Raw genomic sequence first — 5398 nt, 5'->3', positions numbered from 1 at the left:
AAGGTCTTTGTTGGGGTCAAATACAACAAAAATGAAATAAAAATTGCAAGTGGATATAATGAATACTTAAGCTAGCATACAATTTTCAAAAGAACAAAGCTGAAGACACACAAGATTTGCATTAGACTTATAAGGAATTTGAAAACTTGCTCGCAAGTGACTAATAGAAACTTCTCACTCTCTTTTCAACTATCCTAAATGTAAAAAACTCAAGAATTTTGTGAATTGAACATGAAGCATTAAAGTGCATTATGTAAGGCCTTCTATTTATAGGAGGAAGATTTCATGTGAGGTCCACCCAAATAAAATATAACTCATGTATAGGTAAGTATCATCTTTTTAAAACAAGTGAAAAGATTCTAATTTGTAACATTGCCATCAAATTCACAAAAAAGTATATGCAAGTGGATAGAAGGCAAAATATTGAGCTTAAAATGAAAGCTCTCTGCATGCTTTCCAATGACAACACATTCCTGCAGTCAATGAAAAATAAAAAAATTAAGTCTTCTATGTGGATCATAAAGCATTTTTTAATTCAAAATGCAATACTCTTAAAGCACACAATTGCTTCGAGAAATGCGGAAGTGTTGTGAGAACTAATTATTTTCAAAATTTAAACGCCTTTTCAAAATTAGAACTCAAACTAAAAGTATTCTCATGCTCCCAAGCCAACTGTCTTGCCCTATAGGGTAGGTTTGTAAGCCTTATCTTTTGAAATTTGGTTCTCTGTGTCCACCAGATCGGAGTTGATAAGACTTCTCCCCCTTGATGAACTATTGCAATGCCAATTAAATGAGGGTCTTCTAATTGTATTTTATATCAAATCAAGCTAGTTTGCAAGCAAGCACTTGACTGTAAAAATCTAGAATGTTATTTTGTTTTCATGTTTGTATAACGCCTTCAATGTCTCTTACAAAGAAACTTTAATTTTAAAAAATGCAAATTCCTGGTGAGCAAATTTGTAAGGAACAATCATGAATTGTACCAGACATACCCAATATAAAAATACTCATATAAAATCTATCCCCTAAAGCTTAAAGAAAATGCCATCACATGTTTGCCAACAAGGATTCTTCTGTCATGATGGGTCGACTAGCTTCCTTGATTTAGTTGATTAGGGTTCTTGACAACCCAGGACAATGGAATAATGAGATCATGATTAATTTTGTTATCCTTCCTCCCAACATGTACTTGAAGCTAAAGGTGATAAATTTCTTAATCCTAAAGCCAAATTACTACTACTATATGCTAAACATTTAGCACTTAATGACTAACCTTATTTGAAAATTCTCTTTTGTCAGTGGGCGAGGTAATTAAGCATAGGAGCTTGCGCCTATGGAAAACCTGGAACTAGATCATAAAGTTTTATAAAATGAGGGCAAAATCTTTGACAAGTGTCTTATCTGCGATTAATTTGTTTTTTGAAAATTTGTGTCAAAAGAGCCGGGGCGTGAATTTTTTAGAGCCTGTAGAAATGAATTTCATAATATGTAATTTTAGTAAACTTGAAATTAATAATGTGATAGGAAACACATGAAAGTCTCAAGTAATTCCTATCAATCTTTAGAAAACAGCGAGAAATCTTCACAAAAGTCCACACAAAAATACGAAAACAGTAGATAATTTGTATTATTTGATGAAAGGGAAACGGAAAACAGCAAGATACAATTGATCCTCTATTCGAGAGGAGGATCTTTCTCTCCCAAATCTCTAGACGCCGCTAGAGCCCAAAAGACCTAAGAGATCTCAAATTTCAGCCAAATTCAAGATGCCCTAACCCTAGGAAAACAAACTATTTAATGCATACAAATCAAAAGGAAATCCCTAAACAGTCTCTACATTCAAATTTCCTTCTTAATTCCCCAAAAAATCTTTCCTATTCGGCTCTGTCTGGGCTGTCCGATCGCTCGGCATCCGCGTCGCGTGCAGGAGGACGGAGAAGCTCCACCCATTTTGCGTAAGCCAGTCCCGTCGGACCGGCTGGACCGATCCAATGGACCGGTCTAACAATACTCCCCTACCAAAGATCCACCTTGTCCACAAGGTGGAAAGATGACACCATCCTCCCTTCCTTCTTCATCACAAACAACAAGAACCTGAAGAGTTCGATCCTTGCATCTGTGCCCCAGCGTATACCTCTCATCACATCTGAAACAGATCCCCTTTTCCCTCTTCTCATGTAATTATGTTTCTGTGAGCTTCTTGAAGTTGTCCCCAGGTCTTCCACCGGCAGTCTTCTCCTTCGGAGTCTCCCGAAAGGTACCTGGTGTCGACTCCTTGGATGCTAAAAAGGTGGTGGCCATCCTGTACGTGCTCTTGAGCTGCTGCCTTCCACCCCTTTCTCCAGGTGCCTCTGATCCTCCACCAACTGAGCTAGTTCCTTAGCCTCTCCCAAGTCACGAGGCCTCATTACTCTAACCGCTGCCCGGATCTCTGGTGTCAGTCCCTTCATGAAATTTCCCTCGAGCATTGTCTCAGGAAGGCAGTCCAATCGGCTAGCAAGGTACTTGAATCTCTCCCGGTACTCCGTCACTAAACCCTCCTGTGTCAAGGCGAAGAATTGCTCGTAGAAGTCTCCTCCCCTGCTAGTTCGGAAATGTTCTACCAAACAATCCTTGAACTCTCTCCAACTCCATATGGGTCGTCGCATGTCCCTCCACTAATACCAAGACAAAGCCTTTCCTTCTAAACATAGGCCCGCCGCTGTCAGTCTCTCCTCTTCTGTCAACCCATTGACGGCAAAATATCTTTCTACCTCATAGATCCACTCGTGCGCATCCTCCCCCTCAAAGATTTGCATCTTCAGTTTCCTCACCCTCGGGTCACACCAATTTCCCCTAAATCCTCCATAACCTCCCATTCCTTGAAGAGGAGGTGCTCCCCAATTGTCACGATCTTCCCTCCGGCGATCATAACCAAACCCTTCATCAAAATCCCCTCTTCTTCTTTCAAAATCAGCACCCCGGAGGTCGAAATCATCTCCTCTCCTTTCAAATTCAGCACCCCTTCTTGCGTAGTCAACGCTCCTCTCCTTTCTAGAAAGTGGTTCTAGTGGAGGCATTCCATCTTCTCCCTCCAGGATCTCCACTTATGGATTTTCCCTTCCCCTAAGCGTGTTAGTGTTCCCATCTCTTCCATGGTCACCGATAGTTTCCTTTGCTTCCGATGTCACTTGGGTTCATGAAACGTTTAGTCAAGATGCGTTCTTTTATTACTTCAGCAACTTTAGATGGAGTGAAAATATCGAAGTTCTTCTCAGACTGTCCCATATTGAATGTTCCTGGACAATTATTTCCTGTAGAAAAATTGTACAGTTCCGAACGCCCTAAAAACTATATTGAATCATCCATAAGTACTGCTCTTGGTGAGAACATAATTTTAAATGCTTACATCATTTTCTTTAGTGTTACTGCTCTTAAGATGGAAGAAAGTTCATTTCTTATATGATAATTCCTCTTTATTTATATGATAAGTGTGGTTCTGGTTTTATTGATATTTTATCTAACAATACATTTGTAACCTACTCACATCATTTCCGCTTACTTGGTTTGAATTATCTGTTTGGCAAGAATAGATAACTTCAGTCTCTAGTCAATCATACTTCCAATATGCGCGCATCTTTTGAACTTTTGTTGCTGTTTCCATTGAAACAATCAATTTATGACTTGTTACCTTGTAAGGACCTTAAAGTCATTCAATCAACGAATTGAATCATTTCATATTTAAATTGTTTCCAAGGAAATATGAATGTAAGAGAAGCTCAAAACAACATCACGTTGTTTCTCTAGAATTGTTGATTCTTATTCTAGTGGTACCCGGGAAGATCTTAAATAATGACTATTTAAAAGAACGAAACTATGGCAGGTTTGTTTATTGGATTGCAACCTGGAAGAACCTAATATGATTATCATGCATGCCTTTCCCTGCACTTCGACACACCATGCTTATATCCATTGGCCGCATGGGTTTAAAATAAAAAAAAGGCCCCACACTAAGGCATACAACAGTTGAGCTTTCCTGTGGGGAGGGTGTGGGATGAAATCTTTTCCAAAACCATTCTACCTTGCCGTTGCTAGAGTTGTATGGTCTTTTAACAAAAATGTCATTTTATTATGTCATTACTTAAACTCAAGTATCTACCTTTTTAGTAGTTTATGTATCATTGCCGTTAGACTTACAAAGATAGGGAATATGTAGTTTCATTGTAGACATTGTTCCTCATTTTTAACATGTTAACCTCTATGTAATAACCAAGAAATTACATACCTCGTATACATCAAGAAACAGATCGAATCTACCGAAATCCAGCAAGAAATCCCGCTGAATTCCTGTAGCTCGGCGCCGTTGCGTCGCTTCTCCGGAAACTCTGCCCAAATCGCGTGCCAACTAGACGCCTTTCGCGATGTTAAATACCGAAGGAGATGAAAGCTTCAGCTGCTGCTTCTTACACGCGACCGAGCTCCCATCGCTACTTCCTCTCCTTCCCGTAAACACTCGCTCTCTGCCCTGTCTTCCTCCGACTCCTGTCCGACGCTAGAGCCGCTCCCGATCGAAGCCGACCACGACTTCTGATATCCCGATTCTTCCTCTTCCACCCGCAGCCGAAGCCCGCTCTCCCCGCACCAGTCGCCCAACCCGACGCCTCTATCCTTTGCTCCTTCGATCCCGAGCTCAGAGAGAGAGAGAGAGAGAGAGAGAGAGAGAGAGAGAGAGGAGAACATTCCCTTAGCCTTACCCGAGCTCTCCTCTGCCCTCTGCGACGCCTCCTTCCTATCGGATCAAGAGTTACGACATTTTGAATCGGAAGCCACAACGAGAGCTAGCTCGTGTGAAGGTAAATTCCTACCTTTCATGCGCTTCTTCGGCCTGATCCCGTAAACCCGTCGAACTCATGGGAAACAGAGAGCAAGCTCTCTGTTTTAACCTAAATCTTACATTAGTTTTGCTCTAATTCTATACTCACGTATAATTTCTTTTATTATTATAATTAACTAATTGATAATAATTAATTAATTATATTTAATTAAAATTAGTTATAATTAAATATTTAATTATATTTAATTATTATAATAATAATTAGTTTTAATTAAAATAAATTTTAATTAATGTTTAATGTTACTATGGTTAATTATTTTTATTAATAATTAACTATAATTACTTAAAATTAATTATATTTAATTATTTTAATGTAAATTAATTAGTATTAATTATAATTAATTATTTTTAAATCATAATTTATTATTATCAAGCATAGTTAATTATAATAAGAAAAGATAAAAAAAAAAAAGAAATGACCCACCCTCCTCTTGCCTCGATCCATGTGACAACAACCCCGTGAAGGTATGTGTTCTCTAAAACTTAGATTCTCGCATTCAGAGTTCGCGGCGAACTAGAAAAT

Source organism: Dendrobium catenatum, unplaced genomic scaffold, assembly GCF_001605985.2.
Source record: "Dendrobium catenatum unplaced genomic scaffold, ASM160598v2 fragScaff_scaffold_1256, whole genome shotgun sequence".
In the NCBI taxonomy this organism is placed as follows: Eukaryota; Viridiplantae; Streptophyta; class Magnoliopsida; order Asparagales; family Orchidaceae; genus Dendrobium; species Dendrobium catenatum.
The sequence above is the reverse complement of the archived record's forward strand: the minus strand, read 5'-3'. Positions refer to the sequence as shown.